The sequence below is a fragment of the Dipodomys spectabilis genome, unplaced genomic scaffold, assembly GCF_019054845.1.
Source record: "Dipodomys spectabilis isolate Male_0828 unplaced genomic scaffold, ASM1905484v1 ptg000183l, whole genome shotgun sequence".
Taxonomy (NCBI): Eukaryota; Metazoa; Chordata; class Mammalia; order Rodentia; family Heteromyidae; genus Dipodomys; species Dipodomys spectabilis.
Window position 1 is genome coordinate 3671017 of NW_024870860.1, and position 22853 is coordinate 3693869.

Genomic DNA, 22853 nt, shown 5'->3' on the forward strand with positions numbered 1-22853 from the left:
GAAGTGCTCTTATAAACTTCAAGCTTTTATTGAATGGAAGAGTTCAGACATTACCCTCACCACTAGGATTAAATTCCTAAAAAGATAAGGCATTTTGCTTTAATGCCTTACTTTCATTTTCTCTTACACATTGGCAAGTAGGGAAAGATTCTGATGTAACAATAATACAATGTTGACTTGTAATAACACAACATCTAGGATGTAGTGTTAATTAGGATATTTACTAATTAGCTCCAAAATTTAGGGATATTTATATTTCTCCTGGGTAAACTAATGAGCTCCAAGAAAATGTCCCTAAGGAGCATTTCAATTCTAGTATTACTGTTTGACTCAAAATACTTTAAATTATACACCCTCTAATGTAGGCATAGGGTTAAACTGTGGAACTTTCCCCTTCAGATTGTGAGTATTACCCTATTGCTTAACAGGGAGAAAGTACCTTCACACATAGACTGGGTGTGTGAAAAAAAGAAGTGGTACTTGAACAAGCGAAACATGGGACCTATGTTTCTTTGGGGCTGGATTACTTCACTTAATATAATTTTTTCTAACTCTTTCCATTTCCTAACAAATGGAGCATTGTTATTCTTTCTGATGGAGGCAAAGAATTCCTTTGTTTATATTTACCACATTTTCTTGATCCATTCATCTACTCAAGGGCATCTGGGTTGGTTCCATATCGTAGCCATGGTAAATAATGCTGCAATAAACATAGTTGTGCTGGAAGATTTAGTATGGTCTTGTTTGTGATCATTTGTGTAAATGCCAAAAAGTGGGATTTCTGGGTCATTGGAGAGCTCTAGGAGTTTTTTGAGGAACCTCCATACAACTTTCCAAAGTGTTTGAACAAGTTTACACTCCCAATAACAATGAAGTAAGGTTCCCTTCTGGCCACATCCACTCCAGCATGTTATTATTGATCTTGTCTATGGCCATTCTAACTGGGGTGAGGTGGTATCTCCATGTTGTTTTGATTTGCATTTCTCTTATAGCAGGGGAGTTGGGGCATTTCTTCATGTGTCTATTGGCAATCCTTCTTTCTTCTTCACAGAAGTTTTTCTGTAAGTCTTTAGCCCACTTATTTATTTATTTATTTTTATTTTGTAAATAAAGTACAGAGGAGTTACAATTACATGGGCAAAATAATGAGTACATTTCTTATCAAACATTTTAGCCTCCTCCTTTGTTTCCCCTTCCCTTCCTTTCCCATCCTCCACCCGCCCCCAAAATCCTCCCTACGCCCCCCCACAAAAGTTGTAAAGTTCGTTTGCGACATAACGACTTGTACATCTCATTGTAGCAATGTAGCCCACTTATTTATTGAGCAGTTGTTTCTTTGAGGATTTGTTGTTGGGGGATTTAATGTTTTGTGTTCCAGGTATAGTTTACATATGAGAACCTTGTCCATTGTATGGCTAGTGATTATCTTCTCCCAATAAGTAGGCTTTCTATTGATCTTGATAGCTATATCCTTTGCCTTGCAGTAACTGTGCCATTTCATGCAATCCCATTTTTCAAAATTTTCTTTGATTTGTTGTGTTTCTGCATCTCTTTTGAGAAAGTTTTGGCCTATGCCAAGGAGACCTAGTATGATTTCAGACCTGTAAAGATTTCAGAGTGTCTGTTTTGACCTCGAGTTCCTTGATCCATTTGGATTTGATTCTGGTGCAGGATGACATGTATGGATCTATTTTTGATTTTCTACAAGTGATTAATCAATTTTGCCAGCACCATTTACTGAAAAGGCTGTCTTTCTTCCATTCTATTTTTTTAGCTCCCTTATCAAATATTAGATGACTATAAGTCTGTGGGTTCATTTCTGGGTTTCAATTCTATTTCATTGGTCCTGAGGTCGGTTCTTGTGCCAGTTCCAAGCTGTTTTGATTACAATGGTTTTGTAGTAGTGTTTTAAATTTGGTATTGATATTCCTCCAGCACTGTTCATTCTGTTAAGGATCATTTTTGCTATTCAGGGTCTTTTATTGTTCCATATGAATTTTTGGATTGCCTTTTCTATTTCCTTGAATGAGGTTGGAATATTGATAGGTATCACATTGAATTTGTAGCTAGCCTTGGGAAGTGTTGCCATTTTCACGATGTTGATCCTTCCAATACAGGAGCATGGGAGTTTTTTCCACTTCCTAAGTTCTGTTTTGATTTCCTTTTTTCAAGTTTTTAAAGTTTTCATCATAGAGATCCTCCACTTCTTTGAGTATGTTAATTTCTATGTAATTTATTTTTTGTGGGGCTATTACAAATAGAATTGTTTTCCGGGTTTCAGCACGATTTTCTCATTGTTGGCATACAGAAAGGCCATTGATTTTTGAAGGTTAATTTTATACCCTGTTACTTTACCAATATTTTGAATCAGCGTGAGTAATTTGAGAGTGGAGTCCGTGGGATTCTTTAAATACAAGATCATGTCATCTGCAAAGAGGGAAAGTTTTCCTTCTTCTTTCCCTATTTGGATCCCTCTAATGTTTGCATCTTGTTTTATGGTTAAATTAGGCATTTTAATTCTAAATTGAAGAGAAGTGTAGAGAGTGGACATCCTTGTCTCGTTCCTGAGTTAAGAGGAAATGGCTTTAGCTTTTTACCATTAAGTATAATGCTGGCTGTAGGTTTGTCATATAGAGCCTTTGTTGTACTGAGGAATGTTTCCTGGATTCCTAATTGTTGCAGAATCTGCAACATAAAGGGGTATTGGATCGTGTCAAATCCTTTTTCTGCATCTTTTGAGATAACCATGTGATTGTTGTTCTTGCTCTTGTTGATGTGATGAATTATATTAATTGATTTGCATTTATTGAACCAACTTAGCATGAAATGAAACCTGAAATGAATCCTGTTTGATCGTGGTGTATGATTTTTTGGATGAATTGTTGAAGTCAATTGGCCAAAAGTGTGTTGAGAATTCTTGCATTAATGATCATCCAAGAAATGGGTCTATAGTTCTCTTTCCTTGATGACTCCCTGCCTGGTTTTGGGATGAGGGTTATGATGGCTTCATAGAATGAGTTTGGTCGTGAACTTTCTCTTTCAATTTCGTTGAGAATTTGGAGGAGTGTTGGTGAGAGCTCTTCTTTGAAGGCCTTGTAGAATTCCACTGTAAATCCATTGAGATCGGGGCTTTTGTTAGATGGGAGGACTGTTACTGCTGTTTCTACTTCAATGTTGGATATGGGCCTGTTAAGATGGTTTAACTCATCTTGGTTTAGTTTTGGCATGTCAATATTTGCTAGGAAAAGGTCCATTTCTGCCATGTTCTCAAACTTATTAGCATAAAGTTTCTAGAAGTATTCCCTTAAAATGTTCTGAATCTTGGTTGTTTCTCTGGTGATGTTTCCATTCTCATCTCTGAGTTTATTTATTTGGATGTGTTCTCTTCTTTTTCTAAGATTTGCTAAAGTTTTGTCAATTTTGTTAATTTTATCGATGGGGATTATCTTGTTGCTCTTATTCAAGGAGGCTCAGATGTCTCATTAAATAGTTGGTTTCAGATCTCTACAAGTTGTTTGTGTTGCAACTCAGGGCTATAAACTTGTCTCTGAGTACTGCCTTTGCTGTGTCCCAGAGTAGGTGGTAATTTGTGTGTTCATCTTTGCTGAATATCATGAATACTTGATTTCCTTTCCAATGTATTTTATGATGCACTGGTCATTCCACAGTGTGTTTTTCAGCCTTCATGTGGTACAGGATGTTCTACGGTGGCTTTTGGTGTTGAGTTCTAATTTTATTCTCTTGTTGTGTGAGAGAATGCAAGGTATAATTCAATGCTTCTGAATTTGGAAAAGTTTGTTTTGTCATCTAAAATGTGGTCTATTTTGGAAAATGTGGCATGTGCTGCTGAGAAAAACGTGTGTTCTGATGAGGCTGCGTGAAATATAAGGTAGAAGTCTGTTAAATATAGTTAATTTATGCAGTTGTTTAGATCTGAGGTTTCTTTTACTTTTTTTTGAAATGCTTTAATTTTTTATTTTTTTATATTTTATTTTATTTTTTTGTGAACACACTGTACAGAGGGGTTACAATTACATGGGCAGGATAATGCGTACATTTCTTATCAAGCATTGCAGCTTCCTTCTTTGTTTACCCTTCACAGCCCTTCTCAGCCTCCTTCCCCACCCAATCCTCCCCCCTCCCCCGCCGGGCCCCCCCCAACATCAAGGTAGTAAAGCTCGTTTTCGACGTGACACCTTGTACTTCTCATTGTTGCAACAGGTCCACCTGTATCCTTAAACGACTTGTTTTTCCGCATCTCCTCCACAAGTTATACTGACAACAAATATAGTGAAAGCAGGGGTTATACTGTGGGGGAGGGACATACAAAGCAACAAAGAGATAATCTCATAAATGCATTAGAAACAAATGCATGAAAGAAAAAAACATTAAAATACATATCTAAGGGCTCATTTTCCTAACATCACTTTATCTGACCTTTTCCGCTTGACTCACACATATAATAGATATTGCAAATAAGGGAAACCATGCAACCTGTGTTTCTTTGGTCCTGGCTTACTTCACTTAATATAATTTTTTCCAACTTTTTCCATTTCCTAACAAATGGGGCAATGTCATTCTTTCTGATGGAGGCATAGAATTCCATTGTGTATATATATATATATATATATATATATACAACATTTTCTTGATCCATTCATCTACTGAGGGTTGGTTCCATATCTTAGCTATGGTAAATAATGCTGCAATAAACATAATTGTGCTGGTAGCTTTAGTGTCGAACTGTTTGTAAACATTTGGGTAAATGCCCAAAAGTGGGATTGCTGAGTCATAGGGGAGCTCTATGTGAAGTTTTTTTGAGGAACCTCCACTCTGCTTTCCAAAGTGGTTGAACAAGTTTACATTCCCTTCAACAATGAAGTAAGGTTCCCTTCTGTCCACATAACCTCCAGCATCTGCTGTTGTTAGAGTTGTTGATTTTTGCCATTCTAACTGTAGTGAGGTGGTATCTCAATGTTGTTTTGATTTGCATTTCTTTTATGGCTAGGAATGTTGAGCATTTCCTCATGTGTCTATTGGCCATCCTTCCTTCTTCTTCAGATAAATTTCTCTTTAAGTCTTTATCACACTTATTAAGTGGGCAGTTGTTTCTTTGAGGATTTGTTGTTGGGGGATTTAATTTTTTGAGTTCCAAGTATATTTTAGATATGAGACCCTTGTCTGTTTTATGGCTAGTGAAGATCTTCTCCCAATCCGTGGGCTTTCTATTGATCTTGCTAGCTATGTACTTTGCCATGCAGAAGCTCTGCAACTTCATGCAATCCCATTTGTCCAGCCTTTCTTTGATTTGTTGTGTTTCCAGGTCTCTATTCAGAAAATTTTGGCCTGAGCCAAAGAGACCTAGGGCTTCTCCTATTCCATCCTGTAGTGTTTTCAGAGTGTCTGCTTTGACTTCGAGGACTTTGATCCATTTGGAGTTGATGCGTGTGCAGGGTGATATATAAAGGTCTAGCTTTAGTTTTTTACAAGCAGTTAACCAATTTTGCCATCACCATTTACTGAAGAGGCTGTTTTTCTTCCATTCTATTGTTTTAGCTCCCATATCGAAGATTAGATGGCTATGGGTCTGTAGGTTCATTTCTGCGTTTTCAATTATATTCCATTGGTCCTGAGGTCTGTTCTTATGCCAAACCAAGCTGTTTTGATTACTATGGCTTCATAGTAGAGTTTGAAATTTGGTATTGATATTCCTCCAGCAGTGTTCTTTCTGTTGAGGAGCGTTTTTGCTATTTGGGGTCTTTTTTTGTTCCATACGAATTTTTGGATTGCCTCTTCTATTTCCTTGAAGAATGAGGATTTTGATAGTTTTCGCATTGAATTTGTAGAGAGCCTTGGGAATTATTGCCATTTTCACGATGTTAATCTTTCCAATCCAGGATCATGGGAGGTTTTGCCATTTTCTAATTTCTGTTTTAATTTCCTTTTTCAAGATTTTAAAGTTTTCATAATAGAGGTCCTTCACTTCTTGGGTTAAATTTATTCCTAGGTATTTTATTTTTTGTGGGGTTATTACAAATGCAGTTGCTTTCCTAATTTCAGCCACACTTTTCTCATTGTTGGAATACAGAAAAGCCGTTGATTTTGGGGGTTAATTTTATACCCTGTTACTTTTCCAAAATTTTGAATCAGCTTGAGTAATTTGGGAGTGGAGTATATGGGATTCTTTAAATACAAGATCATGTGTTCTGCAAAAAGGGAGAGTTTTATTTCTTCTTTCCCTATTTGGATCCCCTTTATGTTTGCCTCTTGTCTTATTGCTGTAGCTAGGCATTCTAATACTAGATTGAAGAGAAGTGGAGAGAGTGGACATCCTTGTCTTGTTCCTGAGTTAAGAGGAAAAGGCTTTAGTTTTTCTCCATTAAGTATAATGCTGGCTGAAGGTTTGTCATATACAGCCTTTATTGTATTGAGGAATGTTCCATGGATTCCTAATTTTTCCAAAATCTTCATTATAAAGGGGTGTTGGATTTTGTCGAGTGCATTTTCTCCATCTATTGAGATAACCATGTGGTTCTTATCCTTGCTCCTGTTGATGTGATGAATAATATTAATTGATTTGCGTATATTGAACCAGCTTTGCATCCCTGAAATGAATCCTGTTTGATAATGGTATATGATTTTTTGGATAAATTGTTGAAGTCGATTGGCCAAAATTTTGTTGAGAAGTTTTGAATCAATGTTCATCAAAGAAATGGGCCTAGAGTTCTCTTTCTTTGATGAATCCCTGCCTGGTTTTGGGATGAGGGTTATGATGGCTTCATAGAATGTGTTCGGTAGTGAACTTTCTCTTTCTGTTTCATGTAAGAATTGGAGGAGTATTGGTGAGAGCTCTGTATTGAAGGCCTTGTAGAATTCCGCTGTAAAACCATCTGGTCCTGGACTTTTCTTAGCTGGGAGGTCTCTTATTGCTGTTTCTATTTCAATGCTTGATATAGGCCTGTTAAGATGGTTTACCTCATCTTGATTTAGTTTTGGCATTTCAATATTTGCTAGGGAATGGTCCGTTTCTGCCAAGTTCTCAAACTTTTTAGCATAAGTTTTTGAGAAATATTCCCTTAAAATGTTCTGAATCTTGTTTTTTTTCCATGGTGATGTTTCCATTCTCATCTCTGAGTGTATTTATTTGGGTGTGTTGTCTTCTTTTTCTGATAAGATTTGCTAAGGGTCTGTCAAATTTGTTAATTTTTTCGAAGAACCAACTCTTTGTTTTGTTGATTTTTTCTATAGTTTTTTTGGATTCTAATTCATTTAATTCTGATTTAATTTTAATTATTTCTTTCCGTCTACTGGATTGGGGTTTATCTTGCTGCTCTTTTTCAAGGAGGTTTGGATGTTTCATTAAATTGTTGGTTTCATATCTCTCCAATTTGTTGATGTGGGAGCTCAGAGCTATAAACTTGCCTCTGAATACTGCCTTTGTTGTGTCCCAGAGGAGCTGGTAATATGTATGCTCATATTTGTTGAATAGCATGAACATTTGAATTTCCTTTCTAATCTCTTCCATGACCACTCGTGATTCAGCAGTGTGTTGTGCAGCCTCCATGTGTTACCGGACTTTCTTTGGTGGCTTTTGGTGTTGAGTTCTAATTTTATTCCCTTGTGGTCAGAGAGAATGCAAGGTATAACTTCAATGTTTCTGAATTTGGACAAGTTTGCACTGTGGCCTAAAATGTGGTCTATTTTAGAAAATGTTCCATGTGCTGCTGAGAAAAACGTGTATTCTGATGCTGCTGGGTGAAATATTCAGTAGATGTCTGTTAAATCTAGTTGATCTATTCAGCTGTTTAGATCTGCGGTTTCTCTGTTGAGTTTTTGCCAAGTTGATCTATCTAGTGGGGAGAGTGGTGTGTTAAAATCCCCAACACTTAATGTCTTTGGATCTATGTGGGATTTGATGGAAAGTCGTGTTTCTTGGATAAATTTGGGTGCTCCATTGTTTGGCGAATAGATATTTAGAATTGTAATATCCTCCTGAAAGAGAGATCCCTTAATTAGTATGTAGCGACCTTCTTTATCTCTTCTCACCAATTTTAATTTGAAATCTATTTTATCTGATATTAGGATTGCAACTCCTGCCTGTTTATGGGGGCCGTTTTCTTGGTAGATTTTGTTCCAGCCTTTAACATTGAAAATGTGTTTGTTTTTACGGGCAAGATGTGACTCCTGAAGGCAGCAGATAGAAAGATCTTGTTTTTTAATCCAACTTGACCGTCTATGTTGCTTCATTGGTGAGTTAAATCCGTTAATTAAGAGATAGGAAGGAGAGGTATTTGGGTGTTCCTGCCATGTTATCCACCTTCTTGGAAGTTGCGAAAACTGGGTTCTTCCTATGGTTCTTGGATTCTCAGTTTGGGTGAAGTTTCTTGGCCTTTGTTGTGGTCTTGTTGGTTTACTATGTGTAGGACATCTTTAAGAATCTTTTGTAAGGCTGGTTTGGTGGAGATGTATTGGTTCATTTTTTCTTTGCTCTGGAAGGTTTTTATTTGGCCTTCAGTTATGAGCAGAGTTTAGCTGGGTACAGTATTCTTGGTTGATAGTTGTTTGTTTTCGGTGCTTGGCATACATCATTCCAGGCTCTTCTTTCTTTGATTGTCTCTGCTGAAAAATCTGAGTTGATTCTAATTGGTTTCCCTTTATAGGTGATGAATCTTTTCTCCTTGACAGCTTTCAGAATCTTTTCCTTGATCTGAGTTGATGCTGTGTGGATTATAATGTGACGGTGGGATATCCTATTCTTGTCTGGTCTATTTCGAGTTCTAAAAGCTTCTTGTAACTGAATAGGCCTATCTTTTTGCATGTTTGGGAAGTTCTCTGCTAGGATCCTGTTAAACAAATTTCCTAGACCATTAACTTCTGTTTCTAGGTGCTCCTCTACACCCATTATCCTTAGATTAGGCCTTCTGATGGTGTCTTCCAAGTTTTGGATAGATCTATCACATTTCTTTGACTTGTCTTGGATGGTTGTATGTTCTTTCTCTATAATATCTAGGCTGTCTTCAATCCCTGAGATTTGATCTTCTGCATAGTCTAACCTGCTGTCAAGATTTTCTACTTTGTTTTTTATCTCTTTTCCTTCTAATTGGTCAGCTTTGATGGCTTCAAATTCTTTGTTGAAGCTTTGTTTCCGATCTTGTATGAACTTCTTTACTTCCTTAATTTGGTGTTTAGTTTTTATTCTCAAATCACTTAGTTGATTGGTTATGGTTTCCTTGGACTCCCATTCCTTCTGTTGGGTTCCATTCAGCATTCCCTTTGTGGTCTCCCTGACTTCCTTCAGCTCTTTGTTAATCGATCCATGAATGCCTTTAGTGATCTTTGTGTATTCTCCTCCTGCTCTCTCAATTCCTGTAATCCTCTTTGATTAAATTCCTCCCGTTTGTGTGATTCCTGCAGTTCTCTTTGAGTGTTCTCAGCCTGCTCACGCCATTCCTGCCTTTCTCTTTGAGTATTCTCAATTGAGCGGCTCATGCAAATCCTGTATCAGTTTTTGAGTAGCTTCCTCACGCTTATGTTATTCCTGTATAAACTTTTGGATTGCCTCCTCTCTCTCCCTATCACGCTCATACAGAGTCCTTTATATGTTTTCAAACTTTTCATTTATCATGTTTGCCAGCAGTGTTTGTAGAGCTATTTGGGAACTCTCCTCTGGGTTTTTCAGATGAGCAGAATGGCTCAAAAGCTTTGTATATAGGACCATACAAGGTCATGTTGAGCAAAATGAACACCTAGATATGGAAATAGAGATTTTTCTTTGTGGTTGTTTTTTTTTAATGTAATATGTGATGTCTTTTTTCTTTTGTGTTTTCCCCTATAGTTTATCCCCTGCTGTATTTGATTTCAGTACTGTGTGTATTGCACATGCATTTATCTTAATTTGACAAGGCAAGAAAGGAAAAGTGTGAGAAAAATGAGGTAGTGGTTAAAATTTCAACATATTAGGTATTCACTACCTTAAAATTAATGCAACCCCTGTTTATATCACCTTAAAAATAAAATTAAACTAAAAATAAGTTACATAAAGTATAATTTCACTGTATTGCTATAGTAAATATTATTCTATGTGCATTACCTTTTTTAAAATGAACACTATTTGGCATCTAATTTGAATTAATTACACCTTTTTTATCAGGTTCATCAACATGAATGTTATCAAAATATACAATATTTTCACAATATACCTGCTATAATTTTCCAAAAAATTATTATTTCAGTATTGTCTCATAGTAAAACAGAAAACAGTTTAATTCTCTGGAAACTTCTAACTTTTAAAACTTAATAACTGTTCAAAGGACAGTATATATGTGTTTTTCAAATTTCTTACAAATACTAACTACTCATTTTCAAATTCTGAGCATTTCATATCAGAGATATTCAAAACAGTACCGAACTCATTCTTTGAAGCCATCATAAACCTCATCCCAAAACCATGCAGGGACTCATCAAAGAAAGAGAACTCAAAATCAATGGCTTTTCTGTATGCCAACAATGAGAAAGGTTTGGCTCAAATTAGGAAAGCAACTCCATTCGGTATAGCCCCACAAAAAATAAAATACCTAGGATTAACTTAACCAAAGAAGTGAAGGACCTCTATGTTGAAGACTTAAAAATATGAAAAAGGAAATCAAAACAGAAATTAGAAAGTGGAAAAACCTCCTATGCTCCACAATTGGAAGGATCAATATGGTAAAAATGGCAATACTTCCCAAGGCTATCTACAAATTCAATGCCATACCTATCAATATTCGAACCTCATTCTTCAAGGATATAGAAAAGGCAATCCAAAAATTCATATGGAATAATAAAAGACCCTGAATAGTTGAAACGACCCTTATCAGAAAGAACAGTGCTGGAGGAATATGAAAACCGAATTTGAATTCAACTACAAAGCCATAATAATCAAAAGAGTTTGGGACTGGCACGAGAACAGACCTCAGGACCAATGGTATAGAATTGAAAACCCAGAAATGAACCTACAGACCTATAGTCATCTAATCTTCGATAAGGGAGCCAAAAATATAGAATAGAAGAAAGACACCCTCTTCAGTAAATGTGCCGTCAAAATTGGTTAAATACTTGTAGAAAACTTAAGCTAGATCCTTATATATCACCCTGTACTAGAATCAACTGCAAATGGGTCAAAGACCTCTAAATGAAAGCATACACCTTGAAAACTTTAAGTGATGGAATAGGAGAAACACTAGATCTCTTTGGCACAGGCCGAAATTTTCTTAATAGACACCCAGAAACACAGCAAATCAAAGAATGGTTGGACAAATGGGATTGCATGAAATTGCAGAGCTTCTGCATGGCAAAGGACATAGCTAGAAAGATCAGTTGAAATCCCACAGATTGGGAGAAGATCTTCATTAGCCATAGAATGGACAAGGGTCTCATATCTAAAATATACCTGGAACTCAAAAAATTAAATCCCCCCAAACAAAACTTCAAAGAAACAACTGCCCAATAAATAAGTGGGATAAAGACTTAAAGAGAAACTTCTCTGAAGAAGAAAGAAGGATTGCCAAAAGACATATGAAGAAATGCTCAACCTCCCTAGACATTAAAGAAATGCAAATCAAAACAATATTGAGATATCACCTCACCCCAGTTAGAATGGCTATAATCAAGAACTCTAATAACAACAGAGGCTGGAGGGGATGTGGACAGAGGAAACCTTACTGTATTGTTGGTGGGAGTGTAAACTTGTTCAACCACTTTGGAAAGCAGTATGGAGGTTCCTCAAAAGACTCCACATAGAGCTCCCCTAAGACCCAGCAATCCCAATTTTGGGCATTTACCCAAATGTTTACAAACAAGGCAACACTAGATGTACCAGCACGACTATGTTTATTGCAGTCTTATTTACCATAGCTAAGGTATGGAACGAACCCCGATGCCCCTCAGTAGATGAATGGATGAAGAAAATGTGGTATATATACACAATGGAATCCTATGCCTCCATCAGAAATAATGACATTGCCCCATTTGTTAGGAATTGGAAAGACTTGGAAAAAATTATATTAAATGAAGTAAGCCACGCCCAAAGAAACATAGGTCCCACGGTTTTCCTTGTTTGCAATAATTAGTATATGTCTGAGTCAAACAGAATAGGTCAGATAATTTGATGTTATGGAAATGAACCCTGAGTTATGTATTCGAATGCTATTTTTCTTTCATGTGATTGTTTCTAACACGTTTATAAGATGATTTCCTTATTGCTTTGTATGTCCCTTCCCATGGCATAACAATAACCCCTGCTTTCACTGTATTTGATATAGCTATAATTTCTGGAGGGGAAGGGAAAAAAAACAAATCATTTAAATAGGGATACAGGTGGACCCATTGCAAAAATGAGATGTACAATTCGTTATGTCGAAAACGAACTTTACAAATTTTTTGGTGAGGGGAGGAGGATTGGATGGGGGGGAGAGGTGAGAATGGGAAGGGATGGGAAGGGGAAACCAAGGAGTAGGCTACATTGCTTGATAAAAAATGTACTCATTATCTTGCCCATGTAATTGTAACCCCTCTGTACAGCATTTTCACTATTATGTATATATATATATATATATATATGCATATATATATATATATATATATATATATATATATATATATTCATTGTTAGAAAAAAAAAGAATCCAAGGCTTGAAGGAAACTCTGTCCCTGACTTTTTTCGAGTGTGTTCTTTATTCATATAAAAATTACCTGGAAGCCGGGCGCTGGTGGCTCACGCCTGTAATCCTAGCTACTCAGGAGGCTGAGATCTGAGGATCGCGGTTCAAAGCCACCTCGGGCAGGAAAGACCGTGAGACTCTTATCTCCAATAAACCACCAGAAAACCGGAAGTAGCGCTGTAGCTCAAGTGGTATAGCGCTCTCCTGAGCTGAAGAGCTGAGGGACAGAGCCCAGGCCCAGAGTTCAAGCCCCACGACCGACAAAAAAAAAAAAAAAAAATTGTCTGGAAACTTCTTCTTGAAAGTATTACAAAAGGAAACAATATGCCATTTGAAGGCCAGCATAGAATAAAAGGAAATAACGTTATTTTAAAGTGTTCTATTACAAGGAAACAAAGACTTGGAGGTTTTAAATTGTCTTATGCATGGATATTACACTACTGAGATGATTCTGTTGTTGCAGAAGTCATTTATTAATTCCTTTAGTCTTGTCCTAAATTCTCCAGCGCAATTAGTATTCCAGAAAGGCCGGATCCACTAAGTATGATCAGCAAATGGAGCCTGTTATCAAACCAGTGCTTTCAGGATGGTCCCTAAGAAATATGTGCGTTTTTTTTTTTTTTTTTTTTTTTTTTTGCTTGTGGGTTTGTGTAGTTTGTTCTTGTTCTGGAGCTTGAACTCAGAGGCTGACCTATGTCCCTGAACAAATGTCTTCCCTGGCCTACTTCCCCCAAAGCTAGTGCTCTACTGCTTTAGCAAAAACCATTTCTGGCGTTTTTGGTGTTTAGTTACAGATAATGTGACAGACTTTCCTGTCTGGGTTGGCTTTGAACTGAGAAAGTAAAAAAGCCATGTGACATCAACTGTATCAATATTTCTGTTTTGAACCAAGGAATACTAGACGAAGTTTATTATAAAGCTAATATTTGACAATTTTTTAAAGAAAAGAATATGTCTAACAAAGAATCCATAACTTAAATAACTCCACAAATGTAGGTGCACTGAATCATTTTGGAAGCATTTTTTCAACTGCTTGGGAAGATAACTATTGACTTCATAGATCCTTTTGGGGAAACTTAGTGATATTTCCCTGTTGTCACTGGCTTTGTACACATGTATGCTGTACATACTTCAAAGGGTCTTACATAAAGGAAGTCTTGAAATTCTCAACAATATTTAAGTAAGATGCTCCCTTTATTTCTTTTCACATTTGGGGATCACTAAGTACCAAAGTTATGTAGAAGGCTAGGGTTAGAATATGGACATGAAATCTGTCTCCTAATATTATAAAGATAATTTATGTCATTTTGAGTTACAGTTTCTAAAGTAATAAAAAATAAGGTAAAACAGTAACAGAAACATAATTTTCTATCTTTCCTAACTCTCCAACAGAAATTAGAGAATCCAGTAAAGTTACAGCAATCCCAAGATGGTATAGGATTTCATAGGATCACTAGATGGTGAAAAAGAAGATAAAAAAATGGTTCCTCTGGAACAATGGGAAACAAAATCTGTACCTACAGATTTTGATAAAGCTGGAAAATAGTTTCCACTATGCTATGTGTTTGATATTTTAGGTTTGTTTACACAGCAACTTTCCTCTCTCAGGAAATTACTCTATTCCTACTTAAGGTTTTGCAGCTTATAACACATCAACAAATAATGCTTCTAAATATAAACAAGCATGATACTAAGAGTAACCAAGGCTACTTCCGTTGCCATAGGTGATAAATAACAATGCTGTTGGGGAATAGTCAAACAATTTTGAACTTTTTCATACCTTTCCTCTTCTCCAAAATGAGAAGTCCTAGTCATTATATGTAAAACATTAATAAAGGATTTTTATATTTTTTTATTTTTCACACTAAAGCAAATACACTTTTCTTCCTTACAAGCCTGATTTTGAAAGAGTCACTCACAATTATTTTATAGACAAAAGTTTACTGCTTTGGCTTAGGTGTTTTCCTGCCTTTGGGTGTTGCTCTCTATTATTTTGGCAACTATATAGAAAAACAAGAAAAATCCATTATGCTTTTGTTGAATTTTTCAAAGTCAAGCTGCCTTCAAACACAGTTTTCTATTCCCTTCTTCACTGCTAATTAAAGTTTAATTATTGCACTTTAAATAACAAAAACATAGTTTAATGTATATTCTCATTGAAACCAATGAAAACAGGCGTGTCTGCCATTGCTTTTTAAATTGTTTCCAAGTATTTTCCTTGGCTATTTTCATTATTGCCTTTGTTCCAGTCTTCTAATCAGGAATACAGTGTTACACAAAAAGATCTTCCTAAGATATAGGATGTTAGGCAGAAAAAAAATAGATATATAATTAAAGATTTTCATCTCTTAAGAGACTGAAAAGCTCAGAAGACATTTTGCTGTTACTGGCATGGTTTTTAAGCTAAATGAAATGTATGTAAATGTGACAGTTATTTCAAACAATAATTATGGCTTATACTTTTCTGCTCCAATGAAATGAGTAACTTTACTGTCAATGAAATCTCTGACAAGATTGGAGGGCATATTGATTTTAGGGTAGGAAGGTTAATGTTAGAAAGCCAAGGGAGATTCCTAAAACAGCACTGCCTATCACTTATCAGTTAATTATACTTATGGCATATAAATACATGAATATGAATTGATTGAAAAATGTGTGACTTACACAATTAATTCAATGGTTACCAAAACCAGAAAACACTTCTCATTTATTATTATATCTATTATATCTAGTGAGGATTCAAAAATTTTTAGAATTATATTTTAACATTTATGCCAAAATATTTGTTTATTTTTAACAGTTTATTTTTAAATTTTGTCGGTCGTGGGGCTTGAAATCTGGGCCTGGACGTTGTCTCTCAGCTCTTGACCTCAATGCTAGTGCTCTACCACTTGAGCCACTGCCAGTTTTCTGGTGACTCATTGAAGATAATCTCAAAGAGCCGGCGCCAGTGGCTCACGGCTGTAATCCTAGCTACTATGGAGGCTGGGATCTGAGGATTGCAGTTCAAAGCCAGCTGGGGCAGGAAATTCTGAGTGACTCTTGTCTCCAATAAAACCACCAGAAAACCAGAAGTGGTCGTGTGGCTCAAGTGGTAGAATGCTCACCTTGAGCTGTAGAGTGTAGGGACAGTGCCCAGGCCCAGAGTTCAAGCCCGACGATAAACCAAAATTTAAAAAAGAAAGTTTCACGGACTATACTCCCTAGGCTGGCTTTGAACCATCATTCTCAGCCATCAGACTCCTTAGTAACTAGGATTACAAGCATGAACCACTGGCACCTAGCTACAAAATTATTTTTTACACATTTATGATGTATGGAGTGGTAATCCCATTCATTTATAGGTTGTGTAATGATCAAGCTATACCATATCCATTAGTTTCTGTATATAACATTTCTTTTTAGTGAGACTGCTCGAAAAGTTATCTTTTGGCTGTGATGAAATATCTATTCTTAACTATAATCTCTTTGGTCCTTATGGTATACAATTAATATATTTACTTTTAGTATTAGAAGTCTGCTAATTAAACTCATAGAAAACATGAATTGTATGGTGAGAGAAGTTCATGGTTCCATTACTTGTTTTAGGAAAACAATTATGCCTTTTGTTTTCAATTATATTTCTGTGGGAATGTGAACTATTCATTGATTTTACTGTTAAAGTTGATAACTGTTACATTTTATCAAGTTGATTTCAACTTGTATTTGAAAATTGCACATTTAACACAAATATGCTTGCACTTTCTTCTACCACATAACTAAAATAACAGTAAAGCAAAGCTTGGTGTTAATGGGTCATGTGTAGAATCCTAGAAACTCAGGAGGCTAAAACCTGAAGAAATTTGGTTCAATGTCAGTCTAAACAGACAAAAATGTGAAAATTTATCTCCAATTGTCCAGCAAGAAGAAGAAGATGAGGGTATGGCTCAAAGGATAGAGTGTGTTCAGCCATGAGCAAAAAGTACAAGGAAGACAATTAAACATAGAGTTCAAGCCCTAAAAATGGCATAGACACACAAGACAACAATAAAAAGTACTATGAACATCAATTATGAAGACAAAATAGTAGAAAAGATCATGAGAAATATTGCATAAAGAGCTGGAAGACAGAAATCATTTGACAGAATTTTGATTCAGGAGAGGGAAAAATCCAGTCTCATTGGTACAATCACATTGTACTCATTTTTGTTGAAACCTCGATACTGGGTAACACGTGAAAGAGTAGATTGGATTACCTGACATAACAGACATTGCCTGTGACTGACTATGCACCATCCCACTCTGCAAAAATCTAAAATTGTGCTTGCTAATTTAAATAAAACCTCATATTAGATACTGTTTGGTCCACACAGACTGGGGTCCTTATTTTGAGGCTTCAGACTTATGTGAGGCTTTTGTTAATAACCAGTCCTGTTGTACCCACTTTCCTTTGTGCACCTATACCTTACAAAGCTGACACCAAGCCAAGGCTTTGAACTAGACACCACGGCGTTAATCTCTCCCTTTCTCCAGCTACAACTCTTTTCACATGCTATCCCTGTCTTAGTATTAGTTGTTTTCTTACTAATCCCCACCAGGAAACTCTTATATTCATCTAAACTCACTATAAATATCCTAGTTCAAAATGGGATTAAAGGTTTACCATTGGCTGAGGCTCTCATGTGTAGGTTTGCTCCCTAATAAATCTGTGCTACAATATCTCTCTTTTCTTCATGTCTTTTGAGTCTGACAAATGAATGATTCCGTTAGATGTAATCCCATTTATCCAACCTTACTTTGGAAGTTTTGACCTGTCCCAAGGAGCCCTCGTGTTTCCTCGAACTCTTCCTGTAAAATTCTAAGGTATCTGGAATTACATTAGGGTCTTCAATCTATTTGGAATCGATTATGGTGCAGGAGTATATATAAGGATCTAACTTCAGGTTTCTGTGTACACACAATTCCATCAGCGCAAGTTTTTGAAGAATTTGTCTTTCTTCCATCCTGTGTTTCTGGCTCCCTTATCAAAGATTATGTGCCTATAGGAGTGGATTCATTTCTGAGTCTTAAATTCTGTTCTATTGATGGAAATCTGTGCTTCTATTGGAAAGAATGGCATTATCACATTCCTGAGGAAATTGACTTCTCTGTAAACTGAAAAGCAAAATTCTAAGTTTATAAGATAAAATTGAGGAAAATTTTGAGCACATAATCTATAATATATAGAGAAAAATATGGGAGAGAAAAGATAAGATGAAAAGTAGAGTAGCTATCAATTGAAGAACTCATAAACTATTACCAAAACTATACAAGAGAGCTGGGGTAAAGCTCATTTGTAGGACTAGACTAATATATACAAAGACATAGGTTCAATCTCCAAGAAGACCTAATAATAAGTTAATAAATAGTAATAATAAAATAATTACTTGAAATAAATGCTTTCATATTAGAGAGGCCTAAATCCTAAAACAGTAAAAAAAAATACCCTCAATTCTTGTATCCAATAACATGAAACTACAAGAATGAAGAGGAAATAGTTTTCCATTTCTCTCCTTTCTTTTCCTTTCCTGATTTCTTCTTTTCTTCTTTCCTTTGGCACTACTGGTGCTTGAAGTTGCTAAGGCTCTGACCACTTTAGATTATTTTTCAGATGAGGTATTCCTTTTTGGCCAAGCCTCCCTTGAGCAATAATCTCTTACCTATGGCTTCCACAAATGAGAGATAACAGGGAAATTACCCTATATCTTGCTTTCATTTTGTACTTTCTCACGACTTTTTTTGGTCAGAACTGGCCCAGGATATCAGTCTTCTAAATCTCTGCCTTCTAATTAGCATGGTGTAATTCAATTAAAACTTGGACCCATACTATTTTTCATTGTAAACATTCAATATTGACTTCTGTTTTCTAGATATCATTAAATTCAATTGAGGTTAGTATGGATATTTATGATGTTATAAGAAGAACATAGAGAAATCCCTTGAATAGGTATTTTCAGTTTCTTTAAATATTTATAGTATGAGAATAAAAGTAGGACATTAATATTTCACAAGTATTATGCAGACTATATTTGTTTTAGTGATTTGGTGCACACATTAAGTTCAATATAATTTTATCAACTCTATATGAATACTTACAGACACGTTTCTTTACCCAAAATAAGTCTGTCTCATGCTTCCCTTTTATAATTAAACCCACTACTTCTCTTGGTCCCATCCCAAACCTGTTTCATCCTGGAAACCAAAACATTTTTTTTTTTCTGCGACTTCTAGATTATGCAATAAATAAGCTTTTAGGATTGCCCTCAAATCTATGGTAGATTATTCCCTGTTGTTTTATGCCTTAATATTGTATTGTATTCACTCAATTAGCCTTTTGGTTCTGTTATTAGAGAATGTAGCACAATTCGTTTCCCATTCACCTGAAGAAAGCTTGAATTGATTTCCATTTCTTTAACTAGAGGAAATAATGCTGCTATAATCCTCTGTGTTTTGACCTTTGAGTGAATGTTAGTTTATTTTTATGAGACAAAGCCTGAAGAGCTCAATTCCTGTGCTATACTCTAGATGGTTGCATATTTCATATTCTAGGAACCTGTCAAAATGTTTTCAGAAGTGGCTTTCCCATTTGAGATTCCTGCCAGCATCCAGTTTCTCTGTTTCTTGATAGCATTTAGTATGGGCAATATTGTATTATGTGCAGTAATTCTCATACATGTTTTATGATACCATTTTTGTTTTAATGTGCATTTATTTTATGACTAATGATGCTTTTCTTGGGCTTATTTTTCACAAGATATATTTATCTAGTTTCTAATTGATGTTCTTTTTAACATTAGTTTTTGATAGTTCTATGTAGAGTATAATTTGAGGCATTCTTCAGGTACAGGATTTGCAAATATTTTATTCTTGACTATGGGTACACTTCATCAACATTATCTTCATCATCATTATCATCATCATTATTATCATATGTTGGTCTTCATCCATCCTACAAAAGACAGCCGGGGTCTGAGGAAATGTAAGTGCGGCAGCTCGCCTGTTACCCAGTCTCCCTCAGCCCAGGAAACAATCAGACCCATCAGGGAGTCAAATCAAGCAGGAAGAAACTCGTTTATTAACACAGAGCAGCCCTTTTAAAGCAAAAAAGAGCAGGTGGCATGGCAAGGGAGGAAGAGGAACCAATCTCTGTCAAGGTCACACCCTATCATGAACCTAAGCTTCCACAGGCTGGTTATGCACTGAACGAAAGCAAATTGGGCTCTGCCCACTCAACTCCCTCTCAGCACCATCTTTGCCGCCCATGTGCCCTACAATCATCATCATCATCATCATCATCATCATCAATCATATCATCATCATCACTATTAGTAGTATTATTATTAGCTTTATACGTGTATGTATGGTCCTGGGACATGAACACAGGGTACCTGAGATTAGTTTCAATTTGTTAACAATTTACCATTTCAGTCATGCCTCATTTCTGGCTTTTTTGCTGATTAAACAGAGATAAGATTTTCAGGGATTTTATTTTGTGGGCTGCCGTCAAACAGCAATTCTCACATCACAGCCTACCAAGTAGTTAGGTTCAGATACATGAGTCCCCTGCTCCCAACTTCTATTCACTACGTGCATATGAGCTTTCACAGACTAAATTATTTTATACATTTTTGAGTTCTACTATATCGAGTTTTCCTTTCCTACAATTTTAATGCCAAATTTATGTATGTTTCATCTCCAAAATTGTCAAGGCATCTTCCTTTGTTATACATTTACATCACTCTTTTTGTTTTATATGCCACCGTCAAATCCTGCTTGAAGTTAATATTTGAATAAATTGTTATTTTAAGTCAATGTTCACTTTTTAATTCTCGCCAATATTGTCTAATCTATCACCACTTATTAAAGAGAATGTCACTCCACAATTGTTTGGTTTTACACTCTTATTACATATTCTTTGATAACAATTAAGTGGCTCTAATCTGGTGTCCTACAGACACATTGAGCTGTATTATCTTTCCTCTACAAATATAACAATTTTACACTAATATAGCTTTAATATTAGACAGAGAAATATATTCCAGTTTATTTTCCTTTGTCAATGAGTGAAAGAGTGATGGTCAGGTGTTTTTAGAAATTTTCATAAACATAAATAAAACTGTGAAGCTGGGCACTGTTAGCTCACGCTTATTATACTAGCTGGATAGGAGGCTGAGATCTGAGGATTGCGGTTCAAGGCAGCTGCAACATGAATGTCTGTGAGTCCCTTATCCCCAATTAACCACCAGAAAACCAGAAGTGGCACAGTTCCTCAAAGGGTAGAGCACTCACTTTGAGCTGAAGAGCTGAGGAACAGTGCCCAGGACCAGATTTCAAGCCCCATGTATGACCCAAAAAAGGGTGGTGGGGACAATTAATACCTTTGCTCAATTGTATCCTCCAATCCATAAAAAGCATATATTTCCATTTACTTAGATTTTTGCTTTTATATTCAGCATTGCATAATTTTCAATAAAGGTGAGTCAACAACACTTTAATACATTTTGACGATATGTGGAGATGGAACAAAAAATTCACAGAAAACAGACGAAATATCAGGGGCAATGGGAATGGAGAAAGATAAAAATGAGTTAATCAAGCCCTTGATCAATATGTGAGTGTGTAAAATATTTCAATAACATTTCTTTGTACAATTAATATACACCAATTAATAAATATCTTCCAAAGGCATTGGTATTCAAGTATGTCATAAAGGATAAATAGAGATTTTGTGGTGAAATAAAAGATAGAAGATACATACTTATATTAATAGTTATAGTAATAATAAACTAAGAAATTTGGTCAACATTCTGAGGTCTCATGGCTCATTAGAATACTAGGCCCTTGGTATCTAACATAAGACTAAAATGTTAGACTTGAGCCTATCTTTAAGACTGCTTAATGCTCTTGCCTTTTGAGTAAGTATTCTCTTTATTGTTGTTGTAGTTGCTGGTGGTGGTCGTGGGCCTTGAACTCTGGGCCTGGGCGCTGTCCCTCATCTATTCAGCTCAAGGCTAGATCTCTACCACTTAAGCCACTTCTGTATTTCTGGTGGTTTATTGGAGATAAGAGTCTGATGGACTTTTTCTGCCCAGGCTGGCTTTGAACCATGATCCTCATTTCAGCTTCCTGAGTAGCTACAATTATAAAATGAGCCACCAGCACTGGGCTGGAAACAGTATTCTTAGTACAAAGAAAAAATACAAGTGATTTGGAACCAATATGTAGAAGGCTGCCTTTTTGGCTTCAGAAGAGAGCTGGCTGGTATCTTTATTTTATTTTTTTTTGGTCGTGAGGCCTGAACTCTGGGCCTGGGCACTGTCCCTTGGCTCTTCAGCTCAAGGCTAGCACTCTACCACTAGAGTCACAGCTCCACTTCCGGCTTTTTCTGCTTATGTGGTGCTGAGCAATCGAACCCAGGTCCTCATGCATGCAAGGCAAGCACTCTACCACTGAGCCACCTTCCCAGCCCCTCTGGCTGGTATCTTATGAGTAGATAGATTTAGGAAAAATTGAACATATAAGTCCACATGGAAGGCTACAAAAAATTTTAGTGAAGTTCCAAAAATGATAAGGACATGAATTGCAATAACTAGTTTGGTAATAAGGGGCATGTTTGGAAGTTCGGTCTCTATTGTTACTTTTGTAAATGTACAATGTCATTTTATTCATTTCTGTTGTTGTTTCCTTAGTATGTTCTTTCTCCTATGGAATATCCCCTGTTGTCACTGTACTCGATTTTGATACCCTGCATCTTGTATATACATGTCTAAACTGGGGAGGTTAAAGGGAATTACAAAACGCTGAAACTGGTTCATGTTAGGGAACAAGATAACTTCAGAGTTAGAATCAGGAAATTTTTGGGAATTATGGCAAACTGTACTCATTTCCAGAGTGCAAACTGGAGTATTCTTTAGAATGATTAAAAACTAGAGTCTTTTTCTTAAACATTAGAATTGGACTATAATTAGGGTCAAAGTTAGGTCTCAGTTCCAGCTGGGATTAGTGTTAGCATTAAGGAAAACTTCATTTTCAACATAGTGTCTTGTGAGTATCATTTTGGAAATGGTTCATCCTATGTTGAACCTAAATTTTCTATTTCTCTAATCCTAATTCTAATTCTTTCTGGGATCCTAACCC